General features: G+C 36.3%; 1 long non-coding RNA gene across 1 annotated transcript; it reads left to right on the forward strand.

The window, feature by feature from the left end:
- Positions 1 to 421: 421 nt before the first annotated feature.
- On the forward strand, positions 422 to 1,121 carry LOC117794185. The gene is made up of 4 exons (XR_004618377.1): positions 422 to 502; positions 572 to 658; positions 805 to 890; positions 949 to 1,121. It is a non-coding gene; the product is annotated as an uncharacterized LOC117794185 (long non-coding RNA).
- Positions 1,122 to 25,487: the final 24,366 nt, after the last annotated feature.

Raw genomic sequence — 25,487 nt, forward strand, 5'->3', positions numbered from 1 at the left:
TTCGCTTACAAAAGTAGTGTTGGTAAACGGACAAAATATTGACAAATTACACAATACAACCATGCAAAATTAAATGTTGTATGAAAATTTCAAGGATTTTTAAAAAATAAACCAAGTGAGTCCCCAATCTAATTTTTACTGATAAATTCATCATAAATCACCCCCTATTTGTGGTTTTTTTTTTTTTTTTTGAGATGAGAACCGTATAATAGATAATTACCAAATATTATTACAATAATTTATAAATTTTTTTATAATTTGTGAAATAAAAAATAATAATTTATAATAAATGCAATCATTTTGATCTCTGGTGAAAAACTTTTTTGTTCGACAGTACACATGCATACATACAGCCATGAGAACAAGAATATATGAGAAAAATATAATTAAAAAAAGTTTTGCGTTTGTACATTTTTATGCAGATTATCATATGGAGTCGGATAATAATAACAACAATGATGACCCCTACCCGAAATTGTGGGATATTTTGAAGTTCTTGATTGTAAGTTGCATTAATGAATTCATTTTTTTTTTGTTTCTAATCGACTTTTTTTCATTCGTTTTGTTATAGCGTATGGAATTTCTGTTTGGTGGCTAACAACAAACAATCGTTGGCCTCAGAGCATAATTTAGACTAAAATTATGGCGAAGGACAGAGGTGAGTAATATAACTTTAGTTAATTTCAACATTTCGAACACTTGCTTAATTATTTTTTATATATTTTTTATTAAAATACATGCATTTAATTATGTTTAGCATTTATTACATTTATTTGTTTTTCTTTCTTTATATATTAATTTCAGGATGTGAACTCAAAATGCCAAAAACTTTCCCATATCAGTCAGGTTAACTATGAATGGTCAGATCCTTTGGCTTGCAGATACAAATGGTAATTTAATTTACAAATATTGGTTTTTATTTTATTAAATATATATTTTTTACAATAGATGCATCAGACTATATAATTCTACAAGGTATGAAGACTATCCCACTTGAACCGCAGTGGAGTATTTCGCTGCGCTTTAGTTATACTTGAAAGATTGGACTATAAGCGAATAAATAATGAATAAATGTATTATATGTTTTCTTTTTTGTTTAAATTAAAAAAAAACAAAACGTATATTAAATTTTGTTTTATTCAAGTAGAAAAATATTTAAATTAAATACTTACCATATTTAATGCATCAAATATGTTACATATTTTATTTAAAGCTGAATAATAGTAGTATTAACAATAAAAAACGTTATTTTTAATATGATATATATTTAATTTAAATATGTATACTGTTTAATTTCAATATCATTCTTATATAAATATAATATGAAAATATTAACTTTGAATATTAATATGTTGGATTTAACTATGATACATATTTGAATTAAATATATTTTTTACTTAATTTAATAATGAAAATATAAGATTGTATTATGAAACGTATTTGTATTTAATATGGATCAATGTTCAAACTAATTGTGATATAACTTAAATATTAATATGTTCTTATAAAAACAGAGATTTAAGTGCACACTCTTTGAATCAACTACAAACATATGTGGTGATAAATCATTCGTAAAAATATTTGAATCAAAGTGTATATAGTTGCTTACGTTGTTTTTTTTCTCTGTGTAGCACCAAAATTTCTGATATTCAATATTGTGACGAACAAAATTAAGTTTAATACAAAAATTTAAAATAAAAATATAAATTATTAAAAAAAATAAAATTGGCATTCTGCACTGTGCTCACCCTATTTGAGCTTCTTTGTACATACAAATTAATTTTTGCGTAGTGTCGAATGGAAATTTTTTTTTTTGTTTTTAATAATTTAAAATCCTTATTTCACCTGTAAAATGTTACCCAAGTACTTCAGGAAAAAAACGCGCCTAAAAGCTTTCAAAAATACCTTTCCAACGATATATAGGACATATCTGTAGCTTCCATAGTTTGGAAACTGTTGTTAAATTTTAGCGTGATTTTTCGTTTTAGTCGTAGAACAAACATTTCTAGATTTTCGAAGAGTAATAAATCCCTAACTTACAAACAGACAAACAAGCAAACTGACTTTTCATTTCATTTTGTAAAGGCCACTTAAAATTTCAAATTTAATTTTTTTTAACCGGTTGTTGGATTTAGGTAATCGAGGTATCAATCGGCGCGTATTTTTGATAAGAAAAAATTTTACCAAAAGGCACCAACGCGCGAGCTGCCGTACGCAGTGATAAAAGATAAGAGAATTCACATATCATTGTAAAAATACTATAGCAAATATGTATATTTCTAGCTTATAGTAGATATCCTGTTAATATTAATTACATAGCACACTGTAAGATACATTGCCACAGGCCTTATGAAGCCAGCGCTATATCCAAACTAGACTACACATATATCTGCTGGGGTCGACTGGTACCCTTTAACAACTTACCGCGAGCGAAGCGTGCTGGGAGTAGGCGAGCAAACCGAGCGGGGGGCGGAGCCCTTTATTTTTTTAAAGTAATGTTTTTATTTGTTTGTTTTTTCACAAAGCTCGTCACAAAATCTAGACTTTGACCTCGTGTAGAGGTATATTTTAGAAGTATTTATGTACATACATGAGTACTAGATCTATTACAGAGGAGCACATAGATGTAGATGAGATAGTCGATTTTATTTCATTTTGGGGTTTTAAAATTGAATGGCTGTGAACGTGGCTTTCCAAGCCTAATTTTTTTGTTATTAATATTATTTTTGAAATCGTTTGTGTCGGAGGGTGTAATCGTTGCTTGTAGAGGAAACACGCAGCAATACCAGCAACAGCAGTAGCTATAGTTAGCTGTGGAAGCAGCTGCGACAACTACGTTACGTTACGTTTACTGCGTCTTCAGTATAAATACTCAGAGACAGACGCTGGTGCTTTCATTCTCTTGAAGTGTTTAAAGTGACATGAAAGTGACGACTTTGGGAAACCGCAGCAAGTCATGTTTCAGCATGTCCAACCAAGCAACACAAATCGTATTAATGCAGATGGTGAGCCAATCAGCAATAACTCCCAAAAAACATACTTAGAATTTGATAAATGTCACCCAGATTTAGATATAAATATAAATATATATATATATATATATAATATTCTTGATTTGTTATATACAATTTTTTTTTTGCGAGTTGGTACAAATTTTTTTTCCGGCAATGTTAACCGCGTGCTTAGTGTCAAAACATACAGTGACTGTGAGGTGCTGTGCAGCGTGTGAAGCTAATTTGGAAATGGTGTTCTTGGCAAGTGCAAGTTTTCATGCCATCAAAACTCTCAGCGCAAAAATAAAGTGTTGACGTTATGTTATTGTAATCCCTTGCTTAGCCATTTCCTGCGCAAATTCAATAAACGCTGCTTCTGGTTCCCCAACAGGGTTGAAATACTCAAAAGTGAAGAAGTGATAATCCCGCGCATGCGTTAACCGCCGAATACAACGGGTATATAAATACTTATATATACAATAAATTACCCTCGTCGAGGGTATATTAAGTTTGTGCAAATTTTATAACAGTCAGACACAGGCGTGGATAATCTATATGTAACAATATAAATGTTGGGAGGAGCTAGAAGCAAGCAAATCGCATTCAATTTAAATTTTAAATGCTAGGCACTTTCCCCCAAAAAAAAAAAAACACAAGGGGCTCCGTCTCATGCTCACTACGCTCGCCTACCCTCGGCTCTCTTGAGGTATGAAAGGGCTACAGTCGAGCCCACTCGACAGTTATATGCTCGCTACCCACATCTTCGCGGCAGTTAGATTTAATGACCATTAATTTAATAAATAAATACTTTAAAAACTTCAATTCGTACAGAGGCTAAATTAAATTGGCACTTTTAACTTTCAAATTGTTAAAATAAAAGAAAATTTAACATACTTACAATTTCGCATTTGCGTATTTTCGCATTTGCTCTCTTTGAGACGCCGAGCGATCGCAAGTTTGGGTGTGTGTTCACTTGCGCATTTTTACTTTTGCTTGCTTTCACGCATTTTTTTGTTATTGCATTTCCGTTGCAAACAGATTTGTTTGTGCTGGTTTTTGCTTTGAGCATATCTCGGTGCCCATTAGGAAACTTTTGAGTGATACATGTCGTGCTTCAAAATGAATTGCCCATACGGGCCAATTCGTGATAAAGACCAACTTAAATTTGTAAGCTGTTGGTTATGTGATAACATGATGCATATTAAGTGTGCAGGGCTTAATGGACGTGACCACTATAGGATACTTTGCATGGATAAGAAAAAAGAAATTGGCGGTCTACGTTGATCTTTCCCTATCTGCATTTTCATACAATTTGATTTTACACGCATGTACAATAGCGAGAAAATAGAATTTATGAAACTTCTTACAATGACTGAGCAACTATCTAGTACCTTTGACTCAAGTATGAAGTTACTGGGTGAATTTAAATTTGAGGCTTCTCCAATTAGACGTTTAGAGCCTCAATTCTTAAGTGCGCCGTCTATCTCACTATTTTTGGTGCCATCCCAATAAATGTTTGGGCCACCACAACATTCATTTTCACCTTCTGCAAGCAACAGAAACAAACTTCCTCCCTCTATCTTAGTCACAACAACTCCTACTTTATCAATTCCTGTAAATCTGCTTGCCCACTCGATTCCCTCGACTCAGGTGAATGTTCCCGCATCGACCATAACAACTTCTGTTTCACCCGTTGCCACAAATCCTCTTGCTCGGCGATTAGCTCGGATTTGCAGTCGCACCCGCCTTAAACGAAACGACCTTCTAGCCCAGCAATAAACCCTTGGGGCACCGTAGCTCATATTAAATAAATTTAAATTTAAAAAAACCGTTGCCACTACCAATTGTCCAAAAAACTAGACCTTGACCAAATTAATATTCAATATCGGAATGTTAGAGGTCTCTGTTCCAAGTTAAAAAACCTGAGGCTTGTCTGACTTCTAGCATATCAGACAATGAGATTATTTCATCGAATTTTAATATTTTTAGGCGTGATCGGCACAATGGTCGTGCAGGTGGTCCTGTACGTGATAATGATACATTTGTCGTTCTCGGTGATTTTAACCTACCCAACATATCCTGGTCGTTTTTTAATGACTTAAATTACTTAGTTCCCTCAACCCATCATGAGTTTGTGGATGGTTTAACTGACTTGTTTCTTTTTCAAATAAATTGAATTCCGAACAGTCTAAATAGGATGCTTGATCTAATATTTGTCAATGATTTGTCTAGTGCCGTCATTTTCTTCCCCTATGGTTACGCCTGAAGATTCTTACTCCCAGAAGATTCCCACTCTTCAACTTTTATTTTCTATCTCTAATACTAACCAAAATTCTTCACCTATTTCTTTTACTTTCCGCTTCTGTTTTCGCAAGAGAAATTTCGTTTTGCTTAACCAACTGATAACTGCAACTGATTGGTCTATTCTATATGACACAAATGATGTAAACATAACTGTATCTTTTTTCTATGACACTTTAAATTCTCTTCTTGATATCTGTATCCCCCACACTGTAATTAAGTCTGTTTTATTTAAGACGCCTTGGTTTACTCTAAGATTATCTAATTTAAAGAATATTAAATCTAAATAATTTTAAAAGTTTAAATTGACTGGAACTAATTTGGACTTTATAAAATATTCTAAGCTAAAGCTTATTTTACTCTCTATAACTCTCAGTGCTATGATAATTATCTGAGTCGTTGCAAGAATCAATTTATGCGGGACCCTATGCAATTCTACTCTTTCGTTAACTCTAAATGTACATTTCCCTCCTTACCAAATTCTTTTTTATTTAATAATGATAAAGTCTGCGATGATTCTGTTGCCTCTGATCTTTTTGCTAATTTTTTCAATCAACGTTTTCCTCCTTGCCTTCCACTAACATGTATTATCCTTATAAAGGGAGTTTTTTGTAAAGGTATAGAACTTCAAATTGAAATAAAACACAAGAAAATCGTTTTAATGTCCATCAATTTGGATTTATTGGAAGGATATTATTATGCCATTAATATTTAAATACGACTTCCGGCATTTGGCCGCCGCGGCTGGCTCAAATATAGCCAAGTCTAGAATTTTCAAGCTATTTTCGAGCATTTGGGGCCGTATGTCGGCAAGCACGAGACGAATGTTGGCTTCCAAGTCCCCTAACGTTTGTGATTTGTCGGCGTAGACGAGCGACTTCACATATCCCTAAAGAAAATAATCTAATGGTGTCAAAACACACGGTCTTGGTGGCCAATTGACAGGTCCATTCCGCGAAATTATTCGCTCATCGAATGTTTTCTTTAATGAATCGATTGTGACGTGCGCTGTGTGGCATGAAGCGCCGTCTTGTTGGAACAATATCTACTCCATTATATCTACACACTCATGCCATCCAATTCGGGAACAAAATAGTCGGTTATCATGGCTCTATATCGGTTTCCATTAACGGTAACTGACTCTCCAGCATTATTTCGGAAGAAGTATGGCTTAATGGCCCACCAGCCTATAGAGCACACCAAACAGTCAGTTTTTGTGGATGTAATGGCGTCTCAAGGGTCTCATGTGAATTATCTTCACTCCAAATGCGGCAATTTTGCTTGTTGACGTAGCCATTCAACCAAAAATGAGCCTCATCACTGAACCAAATTTTGCGATGAAAATCAGCATCGCGATCAATCTCATATTCGGCCGATGCACCAAAATCACGACGCATTGCATGGTCTCGCGGCTTTAATTCTTGAACAAGCTGGATCTTGTAAGGTCGTAAGCCAAGATCTTTGCGCCAAATCTTCTATAAAGTTGATGGACAAAGCTCCAATTGCTGTGCACGTTGGCGGATCGATTCATTCGGGTCCTACTTAACACTTTGCTCTACTTCGGCAATTGTTTCTTCGGTGCACACTGTTTGACGTCTCTGCGGATGCGTATTATCACATAAAGTAAACGTAGTGCGAAAACGATCCATGGTTAACCGAATTAATTGCTCTCATGGACGATTATGTCGACCATAAAATGGACGGAGCTTGCGGTAAACTTCATGAGCTGAACCAATATTTTTGAAATAAATTTGATGATTTGATAATTTGTCAACCTGTTGATGATAAAATGGCAAACCAAACTGAACATAAATGACATAAGAGTTGCCAGATTTAACAAAAAATGTCAGCTTTTACTGCGGTCGGCAGTTTGCGCTAGTGATAAAAGCAGCACGAAGGGTGCGAAAGGCGACTAGCAATAAATACAACTTATATTGACAATTTGCTACAACTGTCCGATCAGATATATACCGATCGAAAGGCTTAGTCGAAACTAACAAAATGGCGTACTAGAACTTTTTCAAACTCACCTGAATTATGAGATAAAGCTGTGTAAGTTGGAGGGGAAAAATTTTAATGATTGCCATTAATGGGGCCGTTGGAGCATTTTGCTAACATTCTTAATTTTTTTAATTCTATTTAAAAATACGCGTCGATTGATACCCCGATCACCCGAATTTGACAACTAGATCCAAAGATAATTAAATTTGAAATTATTAGTGGACTTCTCAAAATGAGTTGAACAAATTTTTTTACATCAAACAAACCTTTGTCTGTTTACATCAAAGCGCTAAAGAAGCTGATGACTATTTTATAATATATCATAATATCAATATATCGATATTTTTTTTTCAATTATCATGATAATCATCAACAACCCTAGTCAATTTTCCGGAGAGCTGAGACAGTGAGGACATGTGAGCGGACAAAGTGAAAACAAAGTAAAGTGACAAAGTGTACGGGAGTGATACATAGTGAAGTGCATGGACGAGGAAAACGACAAGTGACAAGAAGGAAACAACAAAGACTAGGGAATAAACAAAAGCCAACCGCAGCCCGAGTTTAGCGCCGGCGAGTGCCAGTGAACGTGTGTGTTGTTGTTTGTTGAGACGCCGCGGCGCGCCAAGCCCCAGCGTCACTGTCTCCACCCGTGAGAGTGTGTGTATTAGGTGGGTGAGCTGCCCCCAAATATTTTACTTTTCGTGGGCTTTAAGGGATTTCAGGTGGCAGGACAACTAGACGTTGTCTGGCCCCGATCTGGCAAGGTGGCTGGAGCATCATGGCGAGACTATAAAGGGCGCAGTCCCCTACGTCTCCTGTGATAGTTCTGACATCTTGCAAGATCTTGGCCAGCCCTTGGAGGAGTCCGGTCCAGGGCTCAGTCCGATACGGCGCCAAGGGTGTCGTGGCCGGGACAAAAAAGGGCGCCGCACCTACGTTTTAATGCGGTCAATTTTGGTACCTGTCGGGCGCACCATGCCGGGAGGCTCAACGGAGTGTCTCCAAGGACTCGGTCCGGGGGATCTTCCCTTGCGCCCGACGGTAGGGTGCCATGCCCGCCTGGGTCGACCAGTTTTATATACAACCAGATATGGAACTCTTGCGTTCCCGTAGCTCCAACCTTCAGTTATCTCAGTATTTACAAATATTCTGTAAATGGCCCTGGCCGGACTGAGACGTCGACCTCGGCTGGATTAGCTTCTTTACAGCATTTAACTTGGTTTTAAATATCCTGACCAAAGTTGGTTTAAATCGGACCACTATATAATATAGCTGTCATAGGACCGATCGGGTCAAAATTATGTTTTAGTATGACAAACTTTTTTGTTTTATGAGATATTTTAACCAAATTGATAGTTGTTGGCTCAAATCGGACCAGTATCACTGCGGATGGCAGTTCGCGCTAGTGACGAAAACAGCACGAAGGGTGCGAAAGGCGACTAGCAATATAAACAGCTAATATTGACAATTTTCTACGACTGTCCGATCAGATCGAGTTATATACCGATCGAAAGGTTTAGTCCAAACTAACCAAATAGCATACTAAAACTTTTTCTAAATCACCTGGATTATGAGATAAGGCGGTGTACATGGAAGGGGAACAATTTATATGATTGGCACTAAAGAGGACGTTGGAGACTTTTGTTCACATTTTTTTTTTTAATTTTGATTAAAAATACGAGTCGATTAATACCTCGATCACCCGAATCTAGTTGTCGGATTCTTAAAAGATAATTAAATTGGAAATTTATAGTGGACTTCTTAAAATAAGATGAAAAAATTGTTTGTCTGTTTGTTTGTCTGTTTGCATCAAAGCAAAAAAAAACCTTAGATGTAATGATGGGGATTTATTCCTTTTCGAAAGTCAGAAATTTTTGTTCAACGACTTTCCAGGAATGCGCAAAAAGTAATTTTTATGTACAAAGAAGCTCACCCTTTTTGCGCACAGTGCACAATGCCAATTTTCGCTTTTTTTTTATTTATTTATATTTTTATTTAAAATTTTTAGATAAAACTGAATTTTGTTCGTCAAAAATTGGATATCAGAAATTTTGGGGCAAGAAATTGCTTTCGTCACTAGACTTTTACCTCGTGTAGAGCTTTTTTTGTGGGATATTGGAAGTTTTTGCAATAGCTTTTGCTTTTGACATTGTAACTTTATCATTAATGCAGGCAGATGGAAAATATATAATTTTAGTTTTGAATTTATTTTTATTAAAAAAAAATGTTTTCCTTAATCATAAAGAGAACTAGGGGGCTCAGCTCCCTGCTCGCTTAGCTCGCGTTGCTACAGTCGAGCATACTCTACTGTCGGAGAGCTTTACTTACTATGACAAAATAAAGTTTTTTATACTTGGATTTCGCTTGATCTATAACTAAGATATAGTGCTTCCATAGGAACCAACTTTCGTCAGGATCTATACGTCTAACTTAAATGCATATTCCCGCTAAACAAGCGGGAAATTGAAGAGTCGTAGAGCAAACATTTCTGATTTTCGAAAACGAATAAATCCCCATCATTACATCTAAAGGTTTTTTTTTAGCGCTTTGATGCAAACAGACAAGCAATTTTTATACCCTGAGCCAATTGAAAATGGGCAAAAAAGGGTATAATGTGTTTGGCAGAATGTATGTAACAGGCAGAAGGAGGCGTGGTAGACCCCATAAAGTATATATATTCTTGACCAGGATCAACAGCCGAGTCGATCTAGCGCTGTCCGTCTGTCTGTTTGAACGCGTCGATCTCAGATACTATAAGTGCTAGAGACTTCAAATTTGAAGTGCAGGTTTGTGAATACCATACACAGGTCAAGTTTGTTTCCAATTTTTGATAACACGCCCCCTTCGCTCACAAATTGCAATACAATATACAGGCGCAATTTTTGACATAGCACTCCCTAACTGAACAATCAGTTGAGAAGTATGCGTATTAAATTACATTTACATTTGCATGGCAAATCGAACGTGCAAGCGAGACAGCATGTATACGTTTGTATGCAAGGCGCGCACAAAGACAGTACGAATTAGTACCCATTTTTTTTTTTTTGGGTACCAAATAAGAATTAAGCGATAAGCAAAAAAGCAGGGTATCCTACTGTCGAGCGTGCTCGACTGTAGCCGCACCTCACCGCGAGCGAAGCGAGCCGGGGGTAGGCGAGCGCAGCGAGCAGGGGGTGTACCCCCTTGTTTCTTTTATTTTTGAGAAGTCCACTATGAATTTCCAATTTAATTATCTTTTAAACTAGTTGTCGGATTCGGGTGATCGAGGTATTAATCGACTCGTATTTTTAATCAAAATTAAAAAAAAAAAAAGTGTTAACAATAGTCTCCAACGTCCCCATTAATGACAATCATTTAAATTTTTCCCCTCCCACTTACACCGCCTAATCTCATAATCCAGGTGATTTAAAAAAAGTTTTAGTACGCCATTTGGTTAGTTTGGACTAAACCTTTCGATCGGTATATAACTCGATCTGATCGGACAGTCGTAGAAAATTGTCAATATATATTGCTAGTTGCCTTTCGCACGCTTCGTGCTGTTTTCGTCACTAGCGCGAACTGCCATCCGCAGTGATACTGGTCCGATTTGAGCCAACAACTATCAATTTGGTTAAAATATCTCATAAAACAAAAAAATTTGTCATACTAAAACATAATTTTGACCCGATCGGTCCTATGACAGCTATATGATATAGTGGTCCGATTTAAACCAACTTTGGTCAGGATATTTAAAACCAAGTTAAATGCTGTAAAGAAGCTATTCCAGCCGAGGTCGACGTCTCAGTCCGGCCAGGGCCATTTACAGAATATTTGTAAATACTGAGATAACTGAAGGTTGGAGCTACGGGAACGCAAGAGTTCCCTATCTGGTTGTATATAAAACTGGACGACCCAGGCGGGCATGGCACCCTACCGTCGGGCGCAAGGGAAGATCCCCCGGACCGAGTCCTTGGAGACACTCCGTTGAGCCTCCCGGCATGGTGCGCCCGACAGGTACCAAAATTGACCGCATTAAAACGTAGGTGCGGCGCCCTTTTTTGTCCCGGCCACGACACCCTTGGCGCCGTATCGGACTGAGCCCTGGACCGGACTCCTCCAAGGGCTGGCCAAGATCTTGCAAGATGTCAGAACTATCACAGGAGACGTAGGGGACTGCGCCCTTTATAGTCTCGCCATGATGCTCCAGCCACCTTGCCAGATCGGGGCCAGACAACGCCTAGTTGTCCTGCCACCTGAAATCCCTTAAAGCCCACGAAAAGTAAAATATTTGGGGGCAGCTCACCCACCTAATACACACACCCTCACGGGTGGAGACAGCGACGCTGGGTCTTGGCGCGCAACGGCGTCTTAACAAGCAACAACACACACGTTCACTGGCACTCGCCGGCGCTGAACTCGGGCTGCGGTTGGCTTTTGTTTATTCCCACGTCTTTGTTGTTTCCTTTTTGTCACTTGTCGTTTTCCTCGTCCACGCACTTCACTATGTATCACTCCCGTACACTTTGTTACTTTACTTTGTTTTCACTTTGCCCGCTCACACGTTCTCACTGTCTCAGCTCGCCGGAAAAGTGACTAGGGTTGTTGATGATTATCATGATAATTGGAAAAAAATGTATCGATATATTACAAAATATTCATCAGCTTTTTTAGCGCTTTGATGCAAACAGACAAACAAACAAACAGACAAAAAATTTGTTCATCTCATTTTGAGAAGTCCAGTAATAATTTCAAATTTAATTATCTTTGGATCTAGTTGTCGGATTCGGGTGATCGGGGTATCAATCGACGCGTATTTTTAATTAAAATTAACGGCCTAACGGCCCCATTAGTGGCAATCATTTAAATTTTTTCCCTCCCACTTACACCGCCTCATCTTATAATCTCAGGTGAGTTAGAAAAAGTTTTAGTTCGCCATTTTGTTAGTTTGGACTAAGCCTTTCGATCTGATCGGACAGTCGTAGAAAATTGTCAATATTAGCTGTATATATTGCTAGTCGCCTTTGGCACCCTTCGTGCTGCTTTTGTCACTAGCGCGAACTGCCGTTCTCAGTGATTTGCATACAATTGTAAAGCGCTATGTATGTACTTATGTATATGATAACATATGCTGTTAACCTTCTCTTAACGCCGCGCGCGCTGCTGGCTCTTGCATAATTTAAAGTTATTTTTGATATACATATTTACACACATAATGCACATACATATAGTGTAACAAAACAAACAAAATAAAATATAACATAAATATAAATAAAATATACATACGTTTAAATATGCATACATTTTTTTTGCATTGGATACTTTTCGGCATGCAACATAAATGTTTCACGCACAATTTAAGCACTCGTCGGTATTTGCATATTTCAGTCAATTTATTCGCTTTTCACTCTATTTTGGCAATACTTACAATTTTTGCAATTATGATCAACCCTTCTGGCAAATTGAAATAATACATTATAATTGCAAATGCGCAATCATTATTCATAGATGGCACTGCAGTGTGACCAACTTTCGTTTCTGTTAAGATCCATAGTTTAAACATAGATCATAGTTATGCTAATGTTAAAATTACATATCCGAGGTATTCCTCAAACTGTATTATTATGTGTACATTAACATTTCCAAATAATTGTGAAATCGATAATTACAAGAATTAAACTATATTATTAGTGCAATTTCTGAAACAGATTCGGATTTGATTTCGGTTTGGATTAAGCAAATCTGAATCAATTTCAGGAACGACCCTTTTTGCACACTGATTTGATTTTGATTTCGACAATTAATAAAAGGCGAGAAAGCACAAATTGACATATGAAAGTGTGAAAACTGTTTTTTTTTAGACTTTTTTTATTAATAGTTTGGTTGCAGAATAGTATAATTAGAATAATACTCTTTGTGTATAATGCATAAGCTGCTATTTTACAAATTAACAGCTCCTTTTTTTTTTTTTTTATCTATGTACGTCTTTTTAAGCTATTTTCGTGAATTCCTTCAATTCTAAAAGCCCTTTTATATTAATATATTATCTAATATTATACAACGGTTTCTAGTTTGTATACAGCTGGATTTTTACCGATAACGATTACTATTAAATTTTCAGTCTATCTTCGAAAGAAAGTGCTATGACTTAATTACTCGTTGAGATTTTAACACTAAGCCTGGAAATGCGTATATTTTGATAAGTTGGCATAATATTTCGAATTTCTGAGGCTAAGAAGATGCAGTGCGCAAGTTTTGTATTAAGGACTTAACACTCCCTTTTCAATAGCATTATTTACATATTTATTTTTCTACGTTTGCCCTGACTTACTGGATAGGAAATAACTTTTTTATGATAATATCTAATCATATCTCGATTATCAGGCAGGTGCTGCTAACAGTGCCGTGAAGCAGTCACGAAAAGGTCGAGGAGGCAAGTCTCATAATCAGAGAGCACCACGAGTTTATAAAGCTCAAGAACATTTTTCGTCAGGTTCTCGTAGAATCTCAGCATCAAGTCGATTATGACATGATTTTTGCCAGAATGAGCCAACTTATTGATGATAAGTTTTTCCCAATGTCCGTCAACAGGCAGTAGCAAAGTTCTGAATCGATGAGAACTTCGCAGGCGTCACCTAGTCAAAATAATCAGGCTGCTAGGACAGTAGAGCGGAGCGCTCTTGTTCTCATACCAGATAAAGCGACCCAGATCATTTAAAGTTGGAATGTAAAGTGCAATAATTCTTGTATAGAGTACGACCTCTGACAGCTGACAGTCTTCAGAATGACTTTACTTCTATGTAAGAACTTGCATGTCATTCTTGTTGGCAAGGTTGGTGAATGGTATTTTGGCATCGGTGCTGTTTTAGTTCAGATCTGAAGATGGCCAAGAACGTCCAGTGTCATTTATGTCAAGAAACCTGAGCACTACTTAACGTAACTACGGCGTTACTGAAAGGGAGTGCTTGGTAGCTGTTGAAGCGATCAAGAGATTCAGATGTTATTTGGAGCTGCAAGAGTTCGAGATCACCACTGATCACGCAAGTGTAACGATCCTTAAAAGCTTCACCGGGCTAACTCGGTCGGCGCTATGAGTTCGAGCAACAAATTTATATTATGCAGCACTTGCGAGTAAATAAGAAGGCAGATAGATATTCAATAATTAATGGTAATCGTTTATTAGTGACACGATGGGCGACTCTCTCAATTTCAAGTAGGCTTATTAAATTTCGATGTTCTTAGTTAATAATGATATTCTCGGGTTCTCTGGTCGATGTCCTTGGGATCCGATGAAGGTTCGTCTCTCGTTGGGTATCGCTGGTTTCGCCACTCGTTGTAGCTCGATTCGTCTCTAGTACTTGGAACCCCGCTACTGCAAGGGTATCGGGAACAAGTCCTGCGACAGCAAGGATTGCCGAATATAGGTCCTGCGACAGAAAGGATGAATTCACCGTGTCCCGCTCTTGCAGGGACAATTAAATCTATGTCCTGCTGCAGCAAGGACGGATAAACTAGGTCCTGCGACATTGAGAATGAATAACACGATCCTGCGTTCTCCGAGGATTCTCCGCTTATTTTGCCCGCTTACTGCTGGGTTAGCCCTAGTCCTGCTAATGCAAGGAAGACTAAGACTATGCCCTGCGACAGCAAGGACGAATACACTACGTCCCGCGACAGCAAGGAGTATGACTGACGGTTCTGCGACAGTAAAACAATATCCTGCGACAGCGAGGATAACTACGATTGATCCTGCGACAGCGAGGATTATACCCTCCTAATGGTAGGCTATCTATGTTGTGTCCTGCGACAGCAAGGACTATATCTTGCCACAGCAAGGATATCTACGAGGGTTCCTGCTACTGCTATGTCCTGCTATTGCACCGACTGATCGGGGTTACTCGTTTGCTCGTTCTGCTTAAAGTGTCGCATGCGCTGATGCGGGATTTATGCTCGCTTGTATGTCAGAGGCGACGCTGAAAATGTGCAATTGTTGTGGGAAACATTCTTGTTCCTCACAAAGTTTGTTTTGGCTGATGAGACAACCCAATCTTAAGGGAAGACTTGCACGGTGGGCAATGCGCTTACAAGAGTACAAGTTCACAGTGAGTCATAGGCTAGGTTGTGAGAACATTGTACCGGATGCCCTATCGCGAATGTTCTCAGAAGAAGTTTCAGTTCTCGAACAAATTGAGCCCAAAGTAGACTTGAATTCCGAATGTTTTGACGCTGATGACTATCGAAAACTCAGAGACAGGATACGACAGGACGAAGGAAGGTACCCTGATCTCAAGATCGTAGATCATTTTGTCTACATTTTAACTGAGCATGACGATGGCTCAGAATTTAGTAATCAGAATAGTTGGAAGTTGTGAGTTGTGTCTGACAGGATTTGACTGTTGAGATGGTGAAGCAAGCTCATGACGATGTGATTTCTGCTCCCTGTGCAATGGCCAAGACTTTACAGATCATTTGACGGCATTGTTATTGGCCAGGTTAGGTAACCCAAGTGCTTGAATATGTGCGCAATTCTGATGTGTGCAAAGAGACTAAAGCGCCTAATATCACGCTAAGGCCACCAATGGGTAAACAAGCAGTTTCCGAACGCTCGTTTCAGCGGCGTTGATATTCTTGGACCATATCCAAACAGCAAAAGTGGCCACATTGGTTTTTTGATTGTACTCAATCATCTTTCTACATTTCATTGGCTTTGTCCTATAAAAAAAATTCTCGTCAGACTTTATAAAGAAATATCTGCAAAATAATATCTTGCATATCGCGGCAGTCCGCGCTAGTGACGAATTCAGCACGAAAGTGCTCAAAATGAAATGAAAAGTTAGTTTGTTTGTCTGTTTGCATCAAAGCGCTAAAATACCTTCGATGTTATGATGAGGATTTATTCCTTTTTGAAAATCAAGAAATGTTTGTTCTACGACTTTTTGAAAAAACCGCTAGTTTAGCGGGAAACGCTAAGTCCCGCTAAAATTTAAACCTCAACAGTTTCCACACCATACAAGCTACAGATATGTTCTATATATCATTGGAAAGGTGTTGAGGGCTTTTATGCGTACCTTTAATTTTACATTTTACAGGTAAAATAAAGTTTTTGAGCTTACTATTTGGAGATTTCTGACAAAACGGCTCTAACGATTTCTGTTTAATATGTTGTAATACGTACAATTTCCCGTTTTTTGGTATATAAAACATTGATTTTAGTTGAGGGGTTTGAAAGATATTACCTGTTAAGTGAATAAATACATTTTTCTATTGGTCGAAAATCACGTTTTAGTACGAAAAACTTTTTGGTTTTATGAGATATTTCAACCAAGCTGATACAATATGCATTTAACTTGGTTTCATATATCCTGACTAAAGTTGGATCAAATCGGACTACTATATCATACAGCTGTCATAGGACCGATCGGGTCAAAATAAGGTTTTAGTATGAAAAACTTCTTTGTTTAGTGAGATATTTTAACCAAATTGATAGCATTTGCATTTAAGTCAGTTTTAAAAATCCTGACCGAAGTTAGTTCTTAACGGACCACTATATCATATAGCCAATCGGTCCAATATTAAGTCTTGGTATGAAAAACTTTTTTGTTTTACGAAATATCGTAACCAAACTAATAGAATATGCATTGAAATTGGACTTATATATTCTGACCAAAGTTGGTTCTAATCGAACCACTATATCATATAGCTGTCATAGCACATATCGGACGAAATCCAAGTCTTAGTATGAACAACTTTATTTCTTCATAGTAAGTACGTGGTCTCCGACAGTAGAGTATGCTCGGCTGTAGCAACGCGAGCAAAGCGAGCAGGGGGCGGAGCCCCCTAGTTTTTCTTTATAATTAAAGAACAATTTTTTTTTAAATATGAAATACGTTGAACAACTAAATTTATATATTTTACTATTTGCCTGCATTAATGATAAAGTTACAATGTCAAAAGCAAAAGCAATTGCAAAAATTTCTGATATCCCACAAAAAAAACCTCTACACGAGATAAAACTCTAGTGACGAAAGCAATTTCTAACCCCAAAATTTCTGATATCCAATTTTGTGACGAACAAAATTCAGTTTAATCTTTAAATTTTAAATAAAAATATAAATTAATAAAAAAAAAGCGAAAATAGGCATTCGGCACTGCGCAGAAAGTAATTTTTATGTACAAAGAAGCTCGCCCTTTTTGCTCACAGTGCACAATGCCAATTTTCGTTTTTTTTTTTTATTAATTTATATTTTTATTTAAAATTTAAAGATTAAACTGAATTTTGTTCGTCACAAAATTGGATATCAGAAATTTTGGGGTTAGTATATATACATGAGCATATTATATCTCCCTCCTTTTGAAAAATAACGTAACGTAGTGAAGTTATTTTATGTTTAAAAATATACAAAACACAAAAATATATATATATGAGCATATTACATCTCCCTCCTTTTGAAAAATAACGTAACCTAGTGAAGTTATTTTATATTTTATATATATATATATATATATTTCCGTGTTTTGTATATTTTTTTATATATTCCTTATGAACTGTTTGTTTCTTATTTCTTTTATACGAGATTATTATATTATCTCTTTCTTCTATACTTTCTACCTTATAGGGACCCGTGTATGTAAAGTCTAATTTATGTCCTACTTCATTTTTTAGTAATATTTTATCTATCTATTGATATATCTATGCTTTTGGTTTTTAAATCATATAATTCCTTATTTCTTTTCTTATGTTCCTCTAATATAATTCCAGCTCTTTTGTATGCTACTTCTAATCTATATTTACTATCTTTAGAATTATCGTCTATATTGTAGATTACTTCTATGTTGCTTATACTATTAAATTGTTTTGGTAAATTACTTGATTTACCAAACACTAACTTATATGGCCAATAATTATGTGCCATTGAGGGGGTCGTGTTGAAACAAAAAACCAAATATTGAAGCCATACATCCCAATCAGTTTTATCAACTGACATATAAGAGCGTATGTATTCATTGAAAGTTCTGTGACTTCTTTCGATTGTTCCAACTGTCTGGTGGGGAAGAAGATGTTATATTTTTAATTTTTAGATATTTGCACAAGTCGTTTATGATTGAATTCTTATATTCTGTTCCCATGTCCGTAATGAATGTCTTTATTGGACTGTATACCAGAATAAAAGACTCAAATATAGCTTTAGCGACAGTGTTTGCGCTCTTATTAGCAACTGGTATGGTAACTAAATATTTAGTTAAGTCACATATTAGTGTGACTGCATATTCATTGTCATTTTCTGATTTTGGTAGTGGACCAATAGTGTCCACTATCACTATATCGAAAGCATTTATAGGTATATCAGTTATTGTTAACGGGGTCTTATTGTGCTCAGTTGTTTTTGCTTTTTGGCATTTTTGACATTTTCAGACATTTTCACTCAGTTATATCCCGAGTCATACCCTTCCAAAAATAATGTCTTTTGACCTTGGCCAAGGTTTTTGTAATGCCTGTGTGACCTCCTTGTATAGGATCGTCATGGTGTGTAGACAAAATAGCATCTTTTTATTGTTCTTTTTTTATTTGGGTCACCGGGTTGAGTAGCGCTACTCTTAATGTTTTCAATATTTTATTGCCCATTTTCTTGAAATTATCAATTGAAACATGTTCAAAAATATTTTCCCACGGTGCCACTTTGAGGCTTGCATTTCAAGCCTTTGGAAAAACTGACCTAAGTCAAGAGTTCCGTTAGTAAATAAATCGCTAACATCATATCTTGCTGTAATTTTCCTAACATGTTTAAAGAAACATAGCATGCTTTTTACATACAAGGTCACTACTTTACGAACTTCGTCATTCTTGATGACTTCATGTACGTTGGGCTTTGAAGCTTCTTCTGTAGATTGCCTAGGCAATTTTACTTTTTCATTTTCTGCGCAGGATTTTTGTCTACTTTGGTATCTTGTAGTGACTTTCTTGACATTCTCTGTTATGTTTTGCAGTTCTTAGATGGTTATCCTCGATAACGCATCAGCTACATAATTATCTTTACCCTTTAGATACTCCACTGTTAAATCATATTCCTCTAATTTAAGCCTCATACGTGTTAATTTGCAATTTGGATTAACAATTGAAAATAAATATATGAGTGGCCTATGATCTGTTTTGACAGTGAAACGTCTACCATAAATGTATGGTCTGAAATGTGTTATTGCCCAATGAATTGCTGCTAGTTCCTGTTCCGTTGTACTCTTGTTGCTTTTTCCCTTGGTGAATGATCTGGATGCGTATGCAACTTGAAGTTGGAGTCCATTGTGGTTTTGAGTTAACCGCTCTCTTGCTTACTCGCATCAGTTATTATACAAAATTCTTTTGTGAAGTCTGGGTATTGTAACAGAGTTGGTTTAATGAGTCAAGATTTTAAGTATAAAAATGCATTTTGACAGTTATACTTCCATTCAAATGAAACATTCTTTTTATTTAGTCTAGTTATATGCCGTGCATAGTCGGCGAAGTTTTTAATAAATCGTCTAGAATAATTGCAAAATGCAACGAAACGTCTAGCGGTGTCCGCATCACGTGGGACTAATTTTGAATGACGTCGTGTTTTTTGTCGTCTGGTAGGATTCCTTTGTCTGTGCACTTGTGTCCCAGAAATGTGACTTCATGCATAAAAATTAACATTTTTCAGAATGTAGCTTTAAGTTGTATTTCCTGCATTTGTCAAAAACATCAGTTAGGTTTTTAACCATATGCTTTTCGGAAAAACCAATCACTATTAGGTCATCCATATAAAGGAATGCTTGCGAAGGTTCAAGTCCAGAAAATGCTATAGTCATCATTCTCTGATATGAATTTAGCGCTATCTTTAAACCAAATGGTAATCGCGTGAAGCGATAGAAGCCACTGCTCGTTGAAAAGGACGTCATATCTCTTGAATAATTGTAGAGTTCAATTTGGTGAAAACCTGACATTAAGTCAAGGCAAGAAAAATATTTCGCTCTACCTAGTTGATCCAAAATATCATGAATTCTAGGTAGTGGGAACTTATCGGCTAACTGCATTTTATTGATTTGATAGTCAATTACTAATCGCCTTTTTTTCTTATTGGAGTCAGAATGAGATTTCCTTGGTACGAACTAACAAGAGTGTGCTATTATATTCTGACTCAGATGGTTCAACAATTTTGTCGTCAATTAATTTTTGTACTTGGGCTTGGACTTCTTCTTTCTGGCTGTGAGGACTTATATAATTTTTAATGTAGACTGGTTCATCGTCTTTCAATCTTAGCTTTTGTTTGTAAAAATTATTCGTTGAAATGGAATCGGTTTCTAGTCCGAATATATCTGTATAGTTAGTGCATAATTCAGTTAATTTCGTTTAAAACTGTGGTGGAAAAATTTGGATAATCGAGACATGACTTCTTCTTTTCTACTTCCTTCGTTTGTTTGAGCCACATCGTAGTTCGAAAGTGATTCATAATTTAGATTATTTATGTTAACTAGTTGATCGGTACTGGTTGTGTTCAGCAGTCGTACAAATGCGTTTCGGGTAGTTGCAACGGTGCTTGCAACATAAATACCGTTTTGAACTTTCTGATTTGGAATTTGTACGCTGTCTTCACTTGAAGATAGTTTGACTTTTCGGACAACTTGAGATCGTGCTGGTACAAGAATTATATTATAACCAGAACTATATGTAATTGGAACATGAATCGGAAAATTTAGATTATTGGGTCTGATTATAAGCCAATCTTCTATCGGCTTGCAATCTAATTGGCTGTTGTATTTTTTAATAAAGTCAAGACCTAATATTCCATCACATGGTATTGCGAATAGCAAGTCAACTATATGAAAACTGTGTGGAATTATGTATTTATGTGTCTGTATCTCGATAGAGGTTAAACCCTTGTTTATGCCTTAAATAGTAATTGTGTTATCTATTTGAATGTCTTGAAAGATATCAGAATTTTCTTTTAGTATTGAGATATCAGCACCTGGGTCTATTAAAAAGACTAATTTTTTTCCTGTTGCTACATGGTTGAACGATACGAATATATTTTAGCTAAGATTGAAAGTATGAACCTTGTGGTGATTCACTTTTCTGTACCTAAAGGTTGGTTCGAGTTTCCCAATTGCCTCTCTTGTGCTCAATTTGTCAGCATGATCTGATGGTATTCCTTCATCGATAAACGAAGCTTCGAGCTGCTTGCGTAAATTATCGATTTCGGTGGTAAATTGCGTAGCCGTTTTACATCTTTGCTGTACTGTAGCCAAATTGGCCTTCATATTTTGCGATGCCTCGCCGACAATAATAGTCTGAAATTTATTTATAATATCAGCTATTGAAGTTTCATCTTTCACTTTGTAAAGTGTTGTGCCTACTATTTTTGATTTAATCACTTCAATGGCAATTTCTTCATATGGTCCCTTTGTCAGGTCGACCAACTTTATTGCTGTGATAAATAAATAAAATAAATTTCCTTTATATACGCCCTTTGGGGGGCTGAAGTATCTGCCATAGTGATGGGCAATGACGCTTGAATTTTAATCTGAGTCTGGAAACTCTTCTTGTATTAGCTCGTGTAGAGTTATTACTGCGGGAATTGCTAGATTATGTAAATCTTTTTCTTTTACTTCGTTATCAGAGTCACTATTTGATTTAAATTCTTCTTGTAGATCTAGACCGGTTTCAACTGTCGAAGGGGTATTTAGGATAGATGGAATTGATATATCCAAATTATACCTGTCCTTCACAGAAATAATATTTGATCTAAGTCTGATTAAGAATTTCGATACACTTGACCAATGTGCTTGGCTTAATTTTTCGCTATGTTCATGTATTAGTGTGCGCGCCTGATTAAAACATGCTACTAGTATTGTTGCGTGTTTATTCAGGGTCACTTTGTGAATGTTCCTATTCTGCGAAAGACGTTGCTGAGGGGCAGAGAGTTATATGCACATAGAACCACATGCATACGGTAAGAGTCTGTCAGTTATGCTGACTAGGCTCTGGCCGTTGCCCGCTACATTAAAGTGCGATCATATTTCATTGCACTTGAAATGTGCTGGGTACTTAAGATTTGTTTACGTAAGCGACAAAGTGTCGTTGTGTTGTTTATGCTTATGCAATTATGTATTGCTGTTAAATTATTAGTAGGTACAGTGTACCCTCGATATATGAGCATATTACACAACATAGAACACACAATTTGTGAGTTTGGTTAAAATATCTTAGATAATAAATAAAAGTTTTTCATACTAAAGGTGGATTTTCGGCCGATCTTTCCTATTGCAGCTATATTAAATAGGGATCCGATTCGAACCAAATTTGGTAGGGATATATAAAACATTACCAGATATACAACATGTGTGATTGGTTGATATATCTCAATAAATAACACAACATTTCTTTCTAAAGATGGATTTACGACCGATCGTTCCTATGGTAGTTATATGATATAGAAATCCGATTGTAACCAAATGTGGTCAAAATGTGAAAGACAGCAGCAAATTGATTTCTTGTGAGCTTGGTTAGGATATCTCAAAGCACCCAAAAAATTTGATCTCCAAGGAAGTCATCAAAATCGATAAAAATATGCATAGATATAAAATTTTATTATGTCGCCGTTTCTCCATAGATTTTAATGAATCATATCTTATCTTATCAACTAATGCAGCTTTGCAAAAAAAAATTAAAACCGAAGTTAAGAATTTTTTTCAAGTTTTCCTTTAATTTAAAAAAAAAAGACAACATTATCTTAATTCAAAAATTAAAAGCTATTAAACTCCTGGCTTAAATCTTAGACTGTGTATAGATGAATTACAGATATATTCATTAGCTTTCAGGAAAAGTAAAGCTTTTGAAAATAGGTTTTGGCATAATGATGACAAAATTGGGTGACAAAAAAAGGCAAGAAAAAAAGCCAAATCTTAAAAAATTCTCAAAAAAAAAAACTCTGCGATTGAAAAAAAAGAAGGATTTTCGTCGTTTGGGGCCCCATATCTATCCAAAAAAGTCGGTTTGGTTAAATTCAGAATTGGGCTGTTGCCTAGTGTAATATGAAAAAAAAATATTATAGGGTCCCCCATTCGCTTAAAGCTGCCTACGCCCGTGGACCCCAGTGTGTTTTTGGAGGTCGAGCAATATCAACTACAGTAACTTTATCTTTGAAATAAAGAACCATAGTTCTCAAAAGAATTGAAAATACTATAAGACTATATAATTTGTTTCAACTGCAGTTGAAATGCTTTCCTTTTGAGTATTTTTATTATTTGTATCCCTTTTTTACATACAAAAAGATTAATGTGAATGTATTTTAAAAGCAACAAATTTGCGTAGTGTCCGGGATACAGAAAATTTTGTCCGATTTATGGAGATTGTAATGTAATTTATGTTTGTGTTAAAGAAGTAGGCAGCTTTAAGCGAATGGGGGACCCTATAATTTTTTTTTCATATTACACTAGGCAACAGCTCAATTCTGAATTCAGCCAAACCGACTTTTTTGGATTGGTATGGGACCCCAAACGACGAAAAATATTTTTTTTTTTTTTCTATGGCAGAGTTTTTTTTAGAATTTTTAAAATTTGGCTTTTTTTCGATCCGTTTTTTAGAGGTACGCCCATAACTCGCGAATGACAAAACCGATTTAAGTCTGTAGTTTAGGAGCTATTAATTTTTGAACTAAGAAAATGTTGTTTGTTTTTTTTTTAACTTCTTTTACTTTAAAAGTCAAGGAAAACTCAAAAAAATTTCTGAACTTCGGTTTAAATTTTTTTTTGTAAAGCTGCATTAATCATTAATCATTAAAATCCATGGAGAAACGGCGATATAATAAAATTTAATATCTATTCATGATTTTCTTGATTTTTATGACCTTGTAGAGCGGCATGACCTTTAATATGAAAATTTTTTTGTATTTTTTTTTAAGATATCCCAACTAAGCTCACAGAATTCGAATTTTTTATTGTCTTACACATTACGACTAAAGTTGGTTTAAATCGGTCGACTAAATCATATAGTTACCATAGGAACGATCGGTCGAAAATCAAATTTTACCGTTAAAATCTATGGTAAGACGGCTAAGTTATCACTGCGGACGGCAGCTCGCGCTGGTGACGAAAGCAGCACGAAGGGTGCGAAAGGCGACTAGCAATATACACAGCTAATTTGAAAATGTTGCTATGACTGTTCGATCAGATCGAATTATATACCGATCGAAAGGTTTAGTCCAAACTAACTAAATGGCATACTTAAACTTTTTCTAACTCACCTGATGTCGTTATTATTATGGTGTTATCATCCCCGGGTAGTCCTACATACTGGCCAGCAGACCCTAGCAAACAAGTAGACTTAATAGATTTTTCTGTGACAAAAAACATACCACGCAATCTGATAAGTGCCGTAACATTTTTGGATCTTTCATCCGACCACTCCCTCGTGTTATTAAATCTACTACAATCCCCGAAATATATGGAATATTCTAATAGACTTACAACGCTCCCGGTGTACACTCATAAGATTCTCGAGTCGTACCTCTACAATAGAGTCTTCGCAGTGAGATGCAACACTACTACATCTCATGATCATATTATAGAAGCTGGAGTTCCTCAGGGAAGTGTATTGGGACCAACACTTTACGTAATATACACAGCGGGCATTCCCATTAACGAGCGGCTAACAACATATACGTTGGCCGAAGACACCGCAATTCTTAGTCGCTCCAGATGCCCCATTCAAGCAACATCACGTCTAGCTGAACATTTGGCGATAGTAGAGAAACGGCTAGCCGACTGGCGTATTGAAATAAATATACAAAAGTGTAAACACATCACGTTTACTCTCAACATGCAATCATGTCCTCCGATAGCACTGTCTAATACGCAACTCCCACAAGCGAAAGAAAGAACGTACCTTGGCGTTCATCTTGATAGGCGGCTCACCTGGCGACGTCACCTTGAAGCAAGGAAAACGCAGATTAAACTGAAAGCTAATAATTTTTATTGGCTTTTGAATCCCCGATCTCCTCTCAGCTTGGACAACAAGGTCCTACTTTACAATTCCACCTTAAAACCAGTGTGGACCTACGGCTCGCAGCTGTGGGGAAGCGCGTGCAGTAGCAATATTGATATCATACAGCGAGCACTATCAAAAATTTTGAGGACTATCACTGGGGCACCATGGTATGTTCGAAACGAGAACATTCATAGAGATTTGAACGCTACATACGTCCA

The sequence above is a fragment of the Drosophila innubila genome, chromosome X, assembly GCF_004354385.1.
Source record: "Drosophila innubila isolate TH190305 chromosome X, UK_Dinn_1.0, whole genome shotgun sequence".
In the NCBI taxonomy this organism is placed as follows: Eukaryota; Metazoa; Arthropoda; class Insecta; order Diptera; family Drosophilidae; genus Drosophila; species Drosophila innubila.